Raw genomic sequence first — 17,815 nt, 5'->3', positions numbered from 1 at the left:
GCCACGTCAGTGTTTAATAATTTTTCTCATCGTCTTGTACAGGATTTTGGATGTAAATTGCTATTGTGGGCTTTCGGTCGTTAATTACTTTCTTTTCGTTCATTAGTGTAACTTTTGGATTTATGACCAGTGGTACCCCTTTCTGTCCAGTGTTGTTCGTGAGTGAATGCACAAAATAACTTTCATATTTCAAATTATAGCCCTGTTCGGTTTAATTACTTTTATTTTTAGTAGACGTTCCATCAGAAGGGTCGGTTGTACACTTTCTTCCTACTTATCGGTATCACATCTTCGTGAAAGATATCCTTATACAATTAGAAAAAATCCATTAGGCATACATGCGATTCCCGGTCGTGTTTTATATCGCAAGGAGGATATGGCGATTAGTAAGAGGGAGGTTACATACTCCAGGAGCCACATTACGGTGGGTTGCAGAATGTGCTTCTATTGGAATTATCGCTGTTTCGCTACTATATTCCATTCACAGAAAATGGATGGGAACGCTTGTAGAAAAAAGAATTTCCCTTACGTTCCTCTTCGTGGCCAGATAGCGAGATCTGTGTAATAGATGGCCCGACTTTTCTTGGAATATACGAACTCGGAATTTTAGCAGGCAACCTCTTTCTGAACCACAGAGCATCTCTTGTAGTGTGTTGAAACTCTAGAGTAATGGGCATCTCCGAGACACTCCCGTGAGACAAACTGCGCCGCTCATCTTTGAATCTTATCTACCGCCTCCACTACTCCTACCCTGAAGGGTACTAGACTAAGATGTACTCCCAGACTAAGATGTCAAGTTAAAGAGCATCTTGAGCGAGTGATCTGTAAGCCACCTCTTTCGAATGTGCATTCATTCTCTTAGAAATTTTCCAAGAGCTCAAATTAACAGTAACTGTTCGCAGTATGCAAGGGTCTGACTGGAAGTGCTGGTCCTGTGCACAAACCTAAGACGAATGTTCCAGAGAGATAAAACTGCTGTATAGCTGTGAGCATTACTCCACGTACGGTAATATTCGAGAAGTGTGGAGCTGTTGATCACAGGTCTACGGTGTGTTCAGAGCTATCAAACTTACTAGATCTGCAGGTCCGAGTTAGTGCTCGTTATTTGAATGTATAAGCGATCTTATAGATCAGAAGTTCCAAAGCGTCTCAATAATAGAGAAATTTACATTTTCGTAAATCTTTAAATTTCTTGTGTAGTCTATCATCCTCAGCTCGGAAACAATCATTGCTTGAGTCAAGAAGACTAGAGGTGAAGTGCATTATCGCCAAGTGGCGCTGTCCTACAAAAACCAATGCACGCAGCTCTCAGGCATACTGAGAAAATACGTCAGTGATGAGGAAAACTCTTTTATGCATTTAAAAGTCTAGAAAAAAGACAAAATAATAACACTAGCAAATTTCGTAAGGTTTACGCACCCATAACTCCCAAATGTCATCTTTTAGTAACAGTAACATTAATTGACGGTAGAAATGACTCTTCCTGAATATTTTAACACATCTATGTGATCTCAACATTTTTTTGTACTTCTTAAACATTTTTTGAGTACTCTCACTTGATGCAATAAATTCTAAGTACTAATTGTTTCTACGTGCTGATATGTCATATGCAAATTGATTCTTATTAACGCTTAAAAACCATCGTAGCCACGTAGATGATGCTGACACAAATAATTTAATATGAGACACATGGAGCCTAAAATGCCAGGAAAGAGCCGAAAAGTGTGTGAAAAAAGATGGTATATGTGACTTTTTTTACGGGCGTTGTGCAGCAGAGAAAACGTATGGTAGTGAAGCAATTCAAAAGCTTACACTGATTTGCTTTAGGCGCAGTACGGTAGCTCTCATGCAATGAAAGGAAAAAAATAGTGCCCCTAGCGCTAAAGGCTACATGTGGGCGCAGAGTCACACCGAATGAATGCTTGGCTTGGGATTGGATAGTCAGGTGCAACAGATAGAAAGGCTCAACTTCTGCATGTATGGTGCAGTATGTCTTCTGGTGACGTCAAATGTTCAACATTTGTCATCCACTTCTGGGTTATTTCCCAGCAATCGCGGGTCAATATGTCTTATGTTAAATTACTTATCTCAACGTCGTTTACGTCGCTTCGGAGGTTTTCAAACATTTATAGTAATCACCCCGTGTACGATATATTCCTTATTACTTACAAGGTGACCCGTAGTTGTGGAATCGCCCTTCTAAAACAAAAATAGGAAGATAAGGAGAAATTCAAAATCACATAGTATGAGATAGGGATGGCGGTTGTTGAGTAATAACCGGATTTCCGGTTATATCGGCTTTTTCAAGGCCAGTTTAACATCAGGGTTTCTGAAAAAATTCGATTTTCTTTAATCTTTTCAACTTATTTCCTCAAATAAACGTAGAAATCGACCCACGCAGTTTCAAGATACATAGAATCAAAATACTAAATTAAATATGCAGATTAACAGGAAATTTAGTCCGTCTACATATCGCTGCTTTTCTCGAAAAGCGGTAACAAGTTGAATACTACAAAAAGTCACCAGCAGTTTTCTATTAATTTTAATTGTTTGGAACTGCTCAAAAATCGGGTTATAATAGAGGATTACTATTTGGGCACTAGGAATAGTGCTAAATGGTGTAAAATGAATTTTAATAATTCTGTTTTTTCTTGTTAATTTTTCCGTTTTCAAGAGCTACAAGCAGATAAAGGCGTATTGCCTAGGCAAGGCCAACATATCAACTACTTTTAGTTCTTATTATAAACGCTGACTGAATTGTTTTTCTCTTTATATGATGCCGCAAATCACAAGTTCACTGTGACTCCTCCCGTTCCTAAACTCTTAAAGCAAACGCAGCATTATACTGTATCAGTACCGCACTTCGTAAAATATTTCCAGGCTGGGGGTGGGGCCATTCAGTAATGAACTAATGTCCAACGTCGACAGCGTGAAACTACCATATAGAAGGGGCAAGACTTGCACACTACGTGTATACTGGGACCACTCAGTCAACCACATCACATAGTAACAGGCACATTATTGCCTCAGCAGTGCTGTACCAATTCTTATGTCATCTGTCTGGTCGTCGTTTCCGTCGGCATTGTTATAAAAATAACGCTGATCGCTTTTCTGTGTTTCATATAATACCGCAATATTTTAAAGCAATGGTAATTTGAGGAATAAAAATTAACACTTTTTTAAAAAAGTTTTGTTTAAAAGCCTTTGCTAACTGATATATAAAGACCTATTATAACCGAGACCAAACAAATACCGAAAATATTGGTTATTCGGAACTAAAAGAGCGGTGTCGATTTTAACCGATTGCCATTTCCCTTTCCTGTTATGGAATGGGAGAGGAAGAAACAACCTGTGAGGTTATGTTACCAACATTGAGGTCAGTTTGGAAGCAGCAATCTTGCTTGACACTCGTGACTTTCAGTTACAAAGGGCGTACGTGTGACATAGTAAGTAGATAGAAAATTATACGAGAAAAACGCTGATCGATATCGTTTGAGAGTAGCGTTTGTTAACAGCCGGCGCAATGAGCGTATTTTACGAAAAACCAGGTGAAACTTACAACTCGTACGTTTCAAGAAAGCCAGAAGCAACTAACTTTGTTTTATTAAACATCATAGTTGGAAATAAAAACAAAGGTACAAGAAACGTAACTGTGAAGAAATCATAACTACAAAGTACTTCAGTTAATCGACCAAAGAAGGAAATAAAGATGTCCAACGTCGGTCAGGAATACAGAAATACAACAGTGGGATTAAAATTCGAGACGAAAGGATATCAATGATGAGATTCTGTGATGACTTTTCTATCCTCAATGAAAGTGATCAATTCCAAAATGCGTTAAATGGATTGGATACGTCTCAGAAATATTCGCGGAGTGTATAAATGTATTGTTCACAATTTGTCTGCGACATTTCGTGTTTTTCATTGTCACGAGATTAAATACCTTTTGATGCTCATTTGTTATACTTTTCCATTTCCCATCCTGTCAAATCATTTTAGAAACAAAACATTAATGCTGAAAACACTATGTTCACATGTGTCCCACCTCATCTGTTTTAAAAGAGTCAAATTAAAATGGTTTCGTAGTACTGATCAAACTGGAAGAATGTTTTTGATCTTTTGCTTTTCAGATATACGTAAAGTAGGTTGGAACTACTGAAGTCTGAAATACGGGAACATGGGGACCACGCTACCGGACCCATACGAGAAAATCAACTCTGGGGAAACGGTATACCCAAGTATGCCTGAGCAGCTAGCCCTTAAGTAGCTGGAGCGACGCATTTCGTCGTGAGGTCGTTCAACCAGCACGAAAGCGTTACTGAGATCCTCAACAAACTCCACCGGCAGTCATTACAAGAGAGGCACTGTGCACCACGAAGAGGTATAGGCCTACCATTGAAATTTCCAGAGAATGTTTTCCGGCAAGAGTCGGGCAACATAGTACTTCCTCCCACATACGAGTACATATCGCGTAGTGACCACGAAGAAAAAACTCAAGGAATTAGAGCTAGAAGAGAGGCTTACCAGCAATCATTCTTTCCACGAGTCATTCGCAAATGTAACTGGACAGGAAAGACGCAAAGGGAAATGCAAAGGCTCAGTCAAGATATAGTAGAACTGAAATGGAAAGAAGACAAGTGTTGTGTTGGCAGAAGAGCCAACACCACATTACTAGAGGAGACCAAAATGCACGCGTTTTAGCTCACGCAAGCTGGCGTGACGAGAGAAGGACTCTACTGACGTGAGGTCTGGAACGTGACAAGGAATTAGAATTCAGAAAGCGGACGTATTTAGTTTGATACTTAACTTTAATCCATTAATGAGGAACGTCGCTCTTGACGGTACATGAGTCACAATATTGTCTGTTCAGAATACATTCTTGAAGATATTACTTGTAGTACGGAATATGGTGCATTGCTAGGTCGTAGCAAATGACGTAGCTGAAGGCTATGCTAAACTGTCGTCTCTGCTAATGAGAGCGTATGTAGACAGTGAACCATCGCTAGCAAAGTCGGCTGTAAAAGTGGGGCGAGTGCTAGGGAGTCTCTCTAGACTAGACCTGCCGTGTGGCGGCGCTCGGTCCGCAATCACTGATAGTGGCGACACACGGGTCCGACGTATACTAACGGACCGCGGCCGATTTAATGGCTACCACCTAGCAAGAGTGGTGTCTGGCGGTGACACCATAACAAGGAATTCTGGTAAGATGGTTATAGGATAATATCAACAGCCGCAGAATATGGTACAATGGGAAGTACGATCGTTAGGAGTAGCAGTGTAGGGCATAGGTTGTGTTACTGTCAACAGTTTAGTGATAGAGTTGTTCTTATCAGAATAGACAGCGGTAGTTGACGGATACATGCCGACGTCGCTAGCAGAAGATGAAGAGGTAGAGAAAGTATGTGAGGATATTGAAAGGGTAATACAGTACGCAAAGGGAGATGAAAATCTAGTAGTGATGGGGGACTAGAAACCAATTGTAGTGGAAAGAGTAGAAGAAAATGTTACAGGAAAATCTGAACTTGGGACAAGGAATGAGAAAGAAGAACGACCAATTGAATTCTGTACTAAATTTCAGCTAGTAATAGCGAATTATCTGTTCAAGAATCACAAGAGTAGGAGGTATATTTGGAAAATGCAAGGTGATAAGTTAAGATTACAGTTACATTACATCACGGTCAGGCACAGATTCCGAAATCAGATATTGGATTATAAGGTATACTCAGGAGCAGATACAGACACAGATTATCATTTAGTCGTGATGAAGAGTAGGCTGAAGTTTAAGAAATTAGTCAGGAAAAATGGATATCCACAGAAGTGGGATACGGAACTACGAAGGAATCACGACATACACTTGAATTTCTCTGAAGTTATAGATACATCAACAAGAAATAGCTCAGTAAGTAGTATAGTTAAAGAGGAATGAGCATCTCTAAAAAGGGCAATCACGGAAGCTGGAAAGGCAAACATAGATACAAAGAAGGTAGCAGCGAAAAAACCATGGTAACATAAGAAATACTTCAGTTGATCGACGAAATGAGGAGGTACAAAAATGTTCACGGAAATTCAGGAATACAGAAATACAAGTCGCTAAGAAATGAAAGAAATGGGAAGTGCATGGAAGCTAAGAGGAAACGGCTGAATGAAAGACGTGAAGAAATATAAATAGAAATGATTGTCGGAAGTATGGACTCAGCATATAGGAAAGTCAAAACAGCCATCTGTAAAATTAATAGCAATGGTGTTAACATTAAGAGTGCAACGGGAATTTCGCTGTCAAATGCAAAGGAGAGAGCGGATAGGTGGAAGAGTACATTGAACGCCTCAATAAGGGGGAAGAATTGTCTGATGTGATAGGAGAACAAATATGTGACGGTTTAGAAGGAATAGGGGTTCAAATATTAAAATCAGAATTTAAGAGAGCTTTGGAGGACTTAAGATCAAATAAGGCAGAATGGATAGATAACATTCCATCAGAATTTCTAAAATAATTGGGGAGAATGGCAACAAAGCGGCTATTCACGTTGGTGTGAGTCTGGCGATATATCATCTGACTTTCGGAAAAATATCGTCCACATAATTTCGAAGCCTGCAAGGGCTATCAAGTGCGAGAACAATCAGCTTAATAGCTCATGCATTCAAGTTACTGACAAGAATATTATAGAGAAGATAGAAAAGAAAACTGAGGATGTGTTAGATGCCGATCAGTTTGGCTTTAGGAAAGCAAAGGCACAAGAGAGGCAAGTCTGATGCTGCGGTTGACAGTGAATGCGGAACAAAAAAATGGAGACACGCTCACAGGATTTGTGGATCTGGAAAAAATGTTCGAGTGTAAAGTGGGTCGGACGCTTCTGAACCTAATAACAAAGATTTGTCATTGTTACAGTCTTATTGGTATACAGTTGTTAATTTTTTAAAAAATAATATAAACAACATAATATAAAATGATTTATCTGAGGTTACAGCGAATTGAATGCTTAACAGTTGTTAAAATGATTCCATATAATTTGTTACTACCTAGTTGATGAGAATGTAATTTAATATATGCATTGAAAATGTCAAAGAAAAAAAATATAACACCACGAGCGTGGTTAAGAATAATTTGTAATATGTAGAGGGAAGTGATATGCTGTATTTGGATGAATAATACAGTCTAAGTAGCATGTTGGTTAGTAATGGCCTATTTCTATTTCAGATTAGAGGGTCTCGGTATAACCTCGAGCTATTCTCATCTGAAATGGTTTGCGCTAATGTATGTTTACACAGATTATACAGATTAAATGCCGATTGAGCACTTCATACACGGAAACATGAATTTTAGCTTCACGTGGGAAATACACTTATATTTGTAACTTGTTAGTTGAAATAGAATATAGTTCATAGCAATGAAGAAAACTGAGGATGTGTTAGATGCCGATCAGTTTGGCTTTAGGAAAGTAAAGGCATTATTCCTTAAATAACTTAATACATTTCTGATATATGAAATTTATTGATTATAGCTTTGAAGAGAGGAGAAAATTTACTTCTGTCTGCACACAATGATACGAACAGAACATTACTGCTTGTGTGCAGTATACTTTGCAGAATGCCATTGTGGAGGAGGAGCCTCGGAATAAAAGTTCTTCGAGCATTCTCCTCCCAAGCGAAAATACCTTATTACTGCAGTCTTAGTGTGGGTGCCGTTGTTTATTTGTTTTATGATTGTTGTGTTGTTTGTGACTGTGTTGTGGCATGCAGTGTCATACATTGTTTTTTTTTTTTTCTTTACAATTTGATCCCTTCTGAGTCATGTTCACTTAGTGTTTGTTCCTCGGTTTCGGAATTTGGGGTCGTGTTTGTGTCCTCCCATGTGGTTTGTTGTGTTGTTTGTGTTTGTCTACGCCTCCTTCCATATGGGGTTTGGCGCTTGTATTCCTCGTGCAGAGTGTTCGATACAGTATCGGCTACGCTATTTATTGTGTTTCAGTCATCGGGATTACGTATTATTCTGGCGATGTCATTGTCATGCTGTATAGTTTTCACTTGTGCTAGCGTGTTGCACAGCAGGGTGACATGTTCTGGTGTCCCGGTTTCTCCGCATACGCATACTTCATCGTTAGTCCCATACGGTTGAAATGTACTAGATACGGCCCGTGGCCTGTCAGGAAATGGACCATCCCCCGGCTTGGGTCGACATGTTTCAGTTGTAGTCTTTTGTGTACATCAGGAAAGAAAGAGTGTACTCGGCGACCCTTATCGGATGCATCCCACACTCCTTACCATGTTTGAATCCGCTATTGTTTCATTTGTGTTTTGTTCATAATGTTTGTTCCCGTAATTTCGGTGACTTTATCGATCCTGTCCCTCTTAAGCCAGTAAAGTGCTCCTCTGTAATGTATTGTTATGTCTATGGGGCAGATCCCCATTACAACGCAAAGTGCCTCTAGTGACGTGGTGTTGAAGGCTCAGCTCATTCTCAGGAGTGCACTGCGTTGACCTCGTCTTGCAATTGTCTTGTCAGTCTGTATGTTCAGTCTGTGAGCCCAAGCACCTGCGGCGAATCATGCGATGGATTCAGATATCGCAATGTGGTAGGTCCTTATCGTATTAACAGGTAATTTGTACTGAGTTGTGTTTGGTATTGCTATTTTGTGCATAATTTTGGAGGCTTCGTCAATTGTCAATTTTATATGGTGGTAGAAAGTCTGTTTTTAGACGATGTACGACAGTGTAGAATGGTGCAAGAGGTTCGAAATTCGGGGTAAGCTACAGTGAGAGACGGGTAATATACAATCCATACAAGATCCAAGGGGGAATAACAAGAATGGACGACCATGAACGAAGCGCTCGGATTAAGAAGGGTATTAGAGAGGAATGTAGTCTTACCCGCTCCCCCTCCCACCTACAATCTGTACATCGAAGAAGCAGTGATGGAAAGAAAAGATGGTTGAGGAGTGTGAATTAAACTTAAGGAGAAAGGATACCAATGATACGATTCATTTATGACATTACCGTCCTGAGTGGAAGTGAATAAGAATTAAATGTTCTGCTGAACTGAATGAATAGTCTAATGAGTGCAGAACATGGATTGAGAATAAATCGAAGGAAAACAAAAATAATGAGAAGTATAGAATCTGAGAGAAACTTAACAATAGGGTTGATGGTCACTAAGTAGATAACCTTAAGGAATTCTTCTACCTAGGCAGCAAAAACACCAACGACGGACAGATGAAGCAGGACATCAAAAGCACACTATCACTGGAAGGAAATAAGGGCATTCCTGGCCAAGAGAAGTGTACTAGCGTCAAACATAGCCTCAGTTTTAAGAAGAAATTTCTGAGAATGTACGTTTGGATCACAGCATTGTATGTTAGTAAAACATGGTCTGTGAGAAAACCGGAACAGAAGAGAATCGAACCTTTTGTGATGTGGTGCTACAGACAAATGTTGAAACTTAGGTGGATCGGTAAGGTGAGGAATGTGGAGGTTCTGTGCGAAATCGGAGAGGAAGGAAATGTGTGGAAAATACTGCCAAGGAGAAGGGGCAGGATGATAGGGCATCTGTTAAGACATCTTGGAGTGACTTCTGTGGTACTAGAGGGAGCTGTAGAGAGGTAAAACTACAGAAGAAGACAGGGATTGGAGTACTTCCAGCAGATAATTGAGGACGTAAGTTGCAAGTGCTATTTTGAGAAGGGGTTGTCAGAGGAGAGTAATTCGTGACGGGCCGCATCTTACTGATGACTCAAAAAACAAATATATAAATAAAAGAGGGGCGATGAGTTAGTAGTACCAGATGTACAATACGTCGAACACCATTACCTGACTTGCGCAGTATGATGTAGATGTAACAAAACTGAATCCATCCATTGATATTTGTCTCAGCAGTATCTATGATTCTTTTTATTTAACCGTCCGTTCACATATAAATTGCCGAGCGAAGTGGAGCAGAGGTTAGCATAATGGAATCGCATTCAGGAGGACGATGGTTCGAAACCCGGTCCGGCCATCCTGATTTAAGTTTGACATGATTTCCCTAAACCGCTTCAGGCAATTGCCGCGATAGTTCCTTTGAAAGGGTACGGCCAACTTCCTTCCCTAATCTGATGATGGCCTTGCTGTTTCGTCCCCTCCACTCCATCAACTAACCAACCACGTATAAAATAGTTTCGTCCGTAAACAGTACGACCGAGCGGAAACAATGGTTTAAATCCAGTTTGCATGTCACCCATAATGCTTCCTGAACCAGACGATCTGGATCGTGCTGAATGGAATGTAATATTATGTAGCATTTTTTTGCAAGTGTGTCGTTTATTTATATATATTATTCTATAGCTATAATTCTTTCAACCCAGATTCCTGCATGATGCGTCGAATTTAAAGCACTCGACTGTCTCTGAAGTTAACCAGAACAGCGGCTGATACTGCTTCGCCGTACCGTTTTTATCTTGTTGTCAGTTTGTCTGTGACAACGCAAGTCTTAATGTTTTAATAATTTTTTCACGGTATACGGAGTATTTAGACGGAGAGTAGAATGGTAACAGAACCGTAAGACCTCTATCTGCAATATTAATTGTAGGCATTATTGTATTCATAAATACAAAGGAAACAGCAGTTTCAATTTGGACTAATGTATTTTCCACATTTGTTTTACAGATTAACAAAACATCCGGAACGTTCATTCTGTTCTCGCCGTGTATTTTTTTTTTTTAATATAACAAAACTACACATTCCGATCTACGAAAGATAAGGCTTGTAAACGGATTTTTTGTATTTAAAATATCTGGCTTATAACATGAATCCATTAACGCCTGTGATAAAAACTAAAAATGTTCGGAACAGCTGAGTCACGTTAGTTGAGACCTGAAAGCTCAACGGAAATTGAAAAAAAAACTCTTGGCAGCTACAAAAAAACTGTGTGTTCCACATTTTACGCCCTTTTTCGCGACATCAGGAGACATCAGAGTAATAAGCTTCAATCCGCTATAGAGATGTAGATTCATAAATTTAATTAACGGTCCCTCTCGGCAACTTTTCGCCCGACCACTCGACGCAATATCCGAGCTTTCGTCCGATATTACACCGCTGGCCGACACGACAGCCGTGGGTGGAATTGTCCAGTAATTGCAGGGCGCCGCACTGCGCGTTTCGACTGTTCGCCACCAGAGGCGCCACCACCAACGAGCGGACGGAAAAGGAATCCGAACTTTGCTGGCAGTTCGCTATCAACGTGGTACAGCTATGATTTTATACAGCATGACAACTGTAAGTTAGGTTGTCCTTTAATCCCTTGTCTTTGCAGTTATACAAATAAAGCTTTCTTCTATCTGAAGGCTGTTTTGAAAGCAGAATAGCCTTACTACGCGTGCATCGGTTACACGCAGGGCGCTCTTACCTTCGCACAGCCTTTCATGTGACCAATAGTTCAATATGAATTCAAATTAACGTACAACTTCGCATCTTCCACAGTAACTGCCCGCTACCGGTGATGAAAAAGAATCTACTACTGACAGAGAAAAGTCGTACGAATGACCTATAGGGTATTATGACCTTAGCAGTCCAGTACACGCCCACTTTGCCCAGCTCCACAATTTCTCTATTACTGTTGTGGACTAAAAATTCAAAAAGACTGTATTAATAGCTATTCCAAAGAACACTGATGCTGACAGGTGTGAATATTAACGAAGTATCTGTTTTATATCTAATATTTGCAAAATATTGACACGAATTATGTATAGAACAATGAAAAAAAAAAGACTGCTGTAACACGATCTCAGGGATGATCAATTTATTTAGGTTCTGAACAAATCTAGGATGATGCAAAGCTATGCTAAATCTACGTCGTATATTAGAAGATAGACTGATGGAAGGCAAGCTGCATTCATAGCACTTGAAGCAAGTTACTGACAATTTTGACGAGCGGTAGATGAAAGTAGCAGGGATACAATACATTTTGTACAGAACCCAAAATGAAATTATAAGAGTCAAAGTGGCTGATAAAGGGTCGTTAGCTGAATAGGGACAACAGAGGAAACCAGTGAGAAATTGGGAAAGAAAATTAAAAGTTCAGTTAGATTAAATATAAAACTTCGTGAGTTGCAGGTATTAAAATTCTTTTAGAGATGGCGAGTACTTGGAAGACCAATTGAATAGAATGGATACTGTCTTGAAAAGAGGTTATAAGGTGAACATAAACAACTGTAAGACAGGGGGAATTTAGCTGAAATAAATCAGGTTCTGCTGAGAGAATTGTATTCGTAAATGAAGCACCATAAGCAGTAAAGTGCTTTTGCTATATGGACAGCAAAAGAACGATAGGTTACATAAACGGGATATAAAATGTAGACTGGAAGGAAAACAGTTTCTCTAAAGCAGAAATTTCTTAACTTCGAAAATAAATTTAAATGCTAGGAAGTCTGTAAGGAGGTGTTTGTGTGGAGAATAGGCTTTTATGGAAGTTAAACGTGATCGGTAGACAACGAATGCTGGAACAGAATAGAAAATGTTGTAATGTGGTGCTACAGAAGAACGATGCAGATTAAATGAGTAAATCGAATAACTAATGAGGAGATACTGAATCAAATGGGGAAAAAGAAATTATGGCGTAGGTCGACTAAAAGAACGCACCCGTTGAAAGAAAACATCTTGAGACGTCTGGAAACAGTGAATGTAATGACTGAGAAAAGGGTAGAGAAGAAAAACTGTTGAAAGAAATAAAGACTTGAGTGCAGTAATTAGGTGCAAACTGATGTAGGTTGAAGTAGCTAGGAAGCGCTAAAGAAGAGTACACATATTTCACTTACTTGGAGCTGCATCAAACTACTCTTCGGAATGAAAACCACAGCATTAAAAGAGTTATTATGTTTAGCAACAAACAAATAACAATAACTTTTTTTAGATTCCGTGAACCCATCTGGTTCAAAGTTATTCTATCATAAACCAGGCCTTCCATAGGCAGAACACAAAAAGTGGATTAAAGATCACGTACGTACCCTTGTGTGTCAGAAGTCCTTCACCCTGACAATTGGCACTAACTATTATGTTTAATGGAATTCAAGGTTGTGCTTTTGCAAGATTTAACATTATTACTTAATAGATATCTGCCTGTTGCAGAGCAATTGATTGCGAACTTGGATTTCTATCACACTCTCTCTGTCTCTTTCACATATAGTGTATTTATTTAAATAAATGAACCTAAGGAATTTTACTCTTTCTGGTCAGTTCTGAATCTACATTATCTGTTTTCCAAACCGTTACAGCAATGATCAGTAATTTTTTGAAACTCTCTGTCTATCTCTCGTATTTATTTAGATAGATGAACCTAAAGAACGTTACTGTTTCTCGTAAGTTGTGAACCTTGATTATTTATTTTCGAGAAAGAACATTTTTTTCTATCACTTAACTGATGTGTTTATTCCAACTGTGTAAAAATCATTTTAAATCAACGTTCTGTCAATGTTAGTAAGGGAGTCAAATCTTTCAAAATTTTAGGGTTGAGTGCAATATGCTACACAGAACTGGTTCTATTCAGATGGGTGTTCTGATGGCGGACTGTTCATTTAAATGAGACGTTCAAAAACATGTTGATTTTACAGGATGCACAACTCAGAACGCCTCCTAAACAATTTTCGGAATAGATATTAAGTTGCTGAGGTCACTGAGTGACAAGCGCCCTAGATGTTCTGTTTGAGGTCACTAGATGTTGTGTGATCGGTAGGAAAACACGGTTCTCCATAAAAATATATTTACTACTGTTAAATCAGGCGACCGTTGCGGCGCTCTAAGCGTGACTATTGCTTGAAATTGGACTCCAGGGTTCGTGAGAATGGAAGTAGCCGTTTAACCTGTGTGAGAGGAAGTCTTGATCTGGATATAGTGTTCTTATTACAAAAGGTAAGCGCTGGAAGGTGACTTGAAATCATATCCAGTAGAAGCGGTTCAGAACTTCTAAATCCTTGCTCTACTTGTATTAAAGGAGTGGTACCTAGGACAATACCAAGACGGTGCCTGGCTTGCAGTACTCCGTCCGCTATGAAATGGCATTGTTACTCTGACCTGCTTCCACGACACAAAACGCAGAGTTCCACAGTTCCTCGCCTATGATCCTGTCAGCTATGCTGATACTTACGCAGCCACTTTTGTCTAACCTATTGTGGCTACTGATGTGTCTTTTCCGTTCGATAGGTGTAGAAGAGAGTATATCTGTGCCAAACTAATTACTGAAAAATGTGATTACTTAAGCCCTGTATTGCGCAGTCGAGTGAACTCAACCAAAGATCGCGGATCAACATGGCTTGCTCTGAAATGTGTGCATATCCATATATGAAAGTAAGAAGTTAATAGTTCTGTAACTCCAAGATAACAAGCACATCTGTAAGGTGGCAGGCCGGCCGAAGTGGCCGTGCGGTTAAAGGCGCTGCAGTCTGGAACCGCAGGACCGCTACGGTCGCAGGTTCGAATCCTGCCTAGGGCGTGGATGTTTGTGATGTCCTTAGGTTAGTTAGGTTTAACTAGTTCTAAGTTCTAGGGGACTAATGACCTCAGCAGTTGAGTCCCATAGTGCTCAGAGCCATTTGAACCATTTTTTGTAAGGTGGCAGAGTAAATGAAGGTCAATTTCGCACCTTATGTAAGGGTTTTACACATTGTAAAGGTAAAGTGAAAATGACACCTAACTTACTTCGGCGGTAATGAGCAGATTTGCCTTTAAGTATGGAATGCAAAAGGGATGAGACTCAGTCGATTGCATCAACACACGCCTCCTGTATAATCCATGCCAATGAGTAGAAGGTGAAACAAGTAGTGAGAGGAAACGTTTTGTGTGGAAGCCAGCATGGTCAAACACAGAGGCTGCACCTCGGCTGGCACTACAGAAAACTCTTAAGGGAGTGCGTTCCGCAGCAGGTCAGTGACTGGACAGGTGACGCCTACTGCAGGACGAGCAACGTGGCCACCAGAAGTAGGACAGAGGGAAGCTTTAGAAATCTGTGCTTTGGAATTCCAAAGGGATACGAACAACACCAATGATGCATTCGATCACATGAACTGCACGTTGTACACATGTGATAGACACATGTAGCTTTTAGGCGTCTGGAGCAGACACAAAACGTCCGATTGGCGGAAACGCACCAGGAAGGAGTAAAGAGCGGAGATTTCGACGCAGTTCAATGGTAGGACCCTTGCGATTGGTAGAGAGAGTTACCATAAAATAAGAGGAACGTTCCATTGGACGAAAAAAAGCTGTGACGTGGAAAATGAAAGAATCCAAGTGGGGAGAGAGTTCGGCTATGAGAAAGATGAGAGCGAAATTTTTGGGACTCTCCACTGAATTGGCGTCAAGTGGAGAACGGAGCGCATAACGTTCTGTACGACGCAGAGGAGAAATTTGTGTGAACACTGGATTCACAGCAGCTGACCTCCAGCTAGAAATTAGCTGTAGCATCGTTGAGTTCCAACTGTGGAGAAACGAACCAACCAGTTAGTTAATTGTTCTTATGAGAACTGAAAGGGCATTATAATATGCACGCTGCTCCAGCCATGCACGTGTATATAACCATAGTCTGAGACTAGGGATAGGTTCATATTTTCTCTCATATTGAGAAACATAGGGAGAGTTTCTGCTGGAAAATTCAGTAAAGATCTAATTAGATTTTTAGGAATTTCAGTGGGCATGAGCAGACATACAGACGACAACTCATCGCAGCTAATGTAAATACCACGTACAGAGGCGTAAACTTGTTGGTTCATCAGCTTGAGTCCACTGCAAACTCGACCGATCTTGGGTAATCTTTTGCTCTACTTGTCATAAAACTAACCATCCTCCACAGACTTGAATCCTAAAAATAGTACCTAACTTTGAACCGGAATCGGATGATTTAGCTTAGAACTGGCCAACATCATAACGTAATTATAAGAATAATTTTATAAAGAAACATCTAGTTAAAATTTAATATTGTCGTGTTTAGGATTATTTAACTTTCTGAGAGTTAAAGTTTAATACCGTTGTTTTTAGGATTATTTCACTTACAGAGGCCATGATGCGTCATTTTGACAATTGTCTTAACATTGTAACACTGTAAACTGTGACAAAATTGCAATATTAAGCAATGTCATTACAGCTTACACAGTTGTCTTCAGTCATAGAATAAGAAACCACCTAACCATAACCTTACACACCGCACACTGATACTATTGTTTTAGTCCTGTCTGGGTCTTGCTGCCTCTATATAATTTATTCGAAGCGACCTACTTTCTGCCCATTTACTCTGCCCCCAATCAGCTCTGCTACTCTGACCTGGAACATCCCGATCCTCGAGTCCTAAACGGAGTTTTCTACTCAATTCAAAATGTTCCTTCGGTATCTCGCCTGACCCTGACATTACATGATCCCAAAGATGCGCCGCCATTTCGTTGGCTCTAATTGTGCGTTGTATCCAGTATGGTCTTCAAATCCTTACTGGAGGGAGAGAGGCGTCACTCCTTATACCTCATATATACTTTGTCATAGGCCTCGCATTGGCTCCTCGTGATGTATAAGTCTCTTTCACAAAGCCCAAGTCTCTCTCTCTTGCCACGCTCTCTGTATACTCATACGAACCATTTGTCGAGTTCACATGGAGCTGTGTCCGCTAACGGAGTACTGTAATGCCCTTATTCATAGCGTTAATCGCTCAGTGGACTGTCGCCCTGGGTCGTTATAGACTTCATCGCCATGTTGAAATAAATGGAGGACGTACATTACTCTGTTTCTGTTACTACTCACAAGTCTTGGCTTTTTCTTTGTACATACCACACCATGCTGGCCATTCCCGAAAGCCACCCTCTACGAAATTTATTGTTACGTTCTTGCACAATATCACGGTCATAAAGAGTTTTGTAACCATCGTGCTGCCTTCACATACAGCCTCTAATTTATGGAGTGAAATTTGAAGTAGAAGACCTAAATACTCAACCGTGAAAGCTCGATCAAACCTACCTGACAGAGTTACCTGCGAAGTAGTATTGGCCTATGATTTCACCTCCAAGGATTCCACAACCGAATGGAGTACCCACCTAGGATTTTCTGTGGACCAATAACGCATACTATGGTGGTACACTGTATCATAATATGTGAATGTTGATTCATCAGAAAACCTAACACTTCGTGAATTGTACGTGGTGCAGCTATTCCCGAACCATCCGTAGAAAGTATGTCTCCGGTAGAAAATCCTTTCCATGCGTTTCCTGCGTCAGTGGCAGCTGACGTGGATGAAACTTGTGACTGTACTATTCGCCACACAGATATAGATCTGTCACCTCTCGTAAACTAGCATAAGCATTATGGTATACTGCAGGTAAAACAAATAGCTTCATACGCCCTTCTTGTTAGCATACTACCGCCGAGGTTTCTAGGACTGCTTGTTTCTCGAAGTACTCGTTCAATAAGTTAAACGGTAATGGTGGATGGAGCTCTTCGAACAAAATCGCCCAGCATCAGCAACATGCTAGGTGCCTCTGTTGATGCATTGTGAACGCGGACCGCGGCTGGTCAAATATTTACCAACGAAAATGGCTAAACTGCGGTACGATTTTAGAAGTTATTTTATTTTGTCAACCATCTTGAGGCCCCATACGCACTTCATGAATAGACATTCAGATGTATCGATATTGGCATACTGAAGCCATCAGTGGCTGGATACCGTGAATTCCTTATTCGACCGCTACTTTCGAAGACATAACAATTGAGCACACGTGCAGTTGTCGGATCCCCATTATGCTCATCACTGGCCTGCACTTCTCTCATTGCTATCCATACAACAAAGCGCCAAAGAAACTGGTATAGGCATGCGTATTCAGTG

General features: G+C 40.2%; 1 protein-coding gene across 1 annotated transcript in view; it reads left to right on the top strand.

The window, feature by feature from the left end:
* The window catches only part of LOC126482163 (V-set and immunoglobulin domain-containing protein 1-like), a 730,649-nt gene that overhangs the window by 417,924 nt on the left and 294,910 nt on the right, over positions 1-17,815 (top strand). The gene's annotated exons all lie outside the window — the stretch shown is intronic.

Source organism: Schistocerca serialis, chromosome 5 (assembly GCF_023864345.2).
Source record: "Schistocerca serialis cubense isolate TAMUIC-IGC-003099 chromosome 5, iqSchSeri2.2, whole genome shotgun sequence".
NCBI lineage: Eukaryota > Metazoa > Arthropoda > Insecta > Orthoptera > Acrididae > Schistocerca > Schistocerca serialis.
Note: the sequence above shows the minus strand (reverse complement) of the source record. Positions and strands in the feature narration are given on the sequence as shown.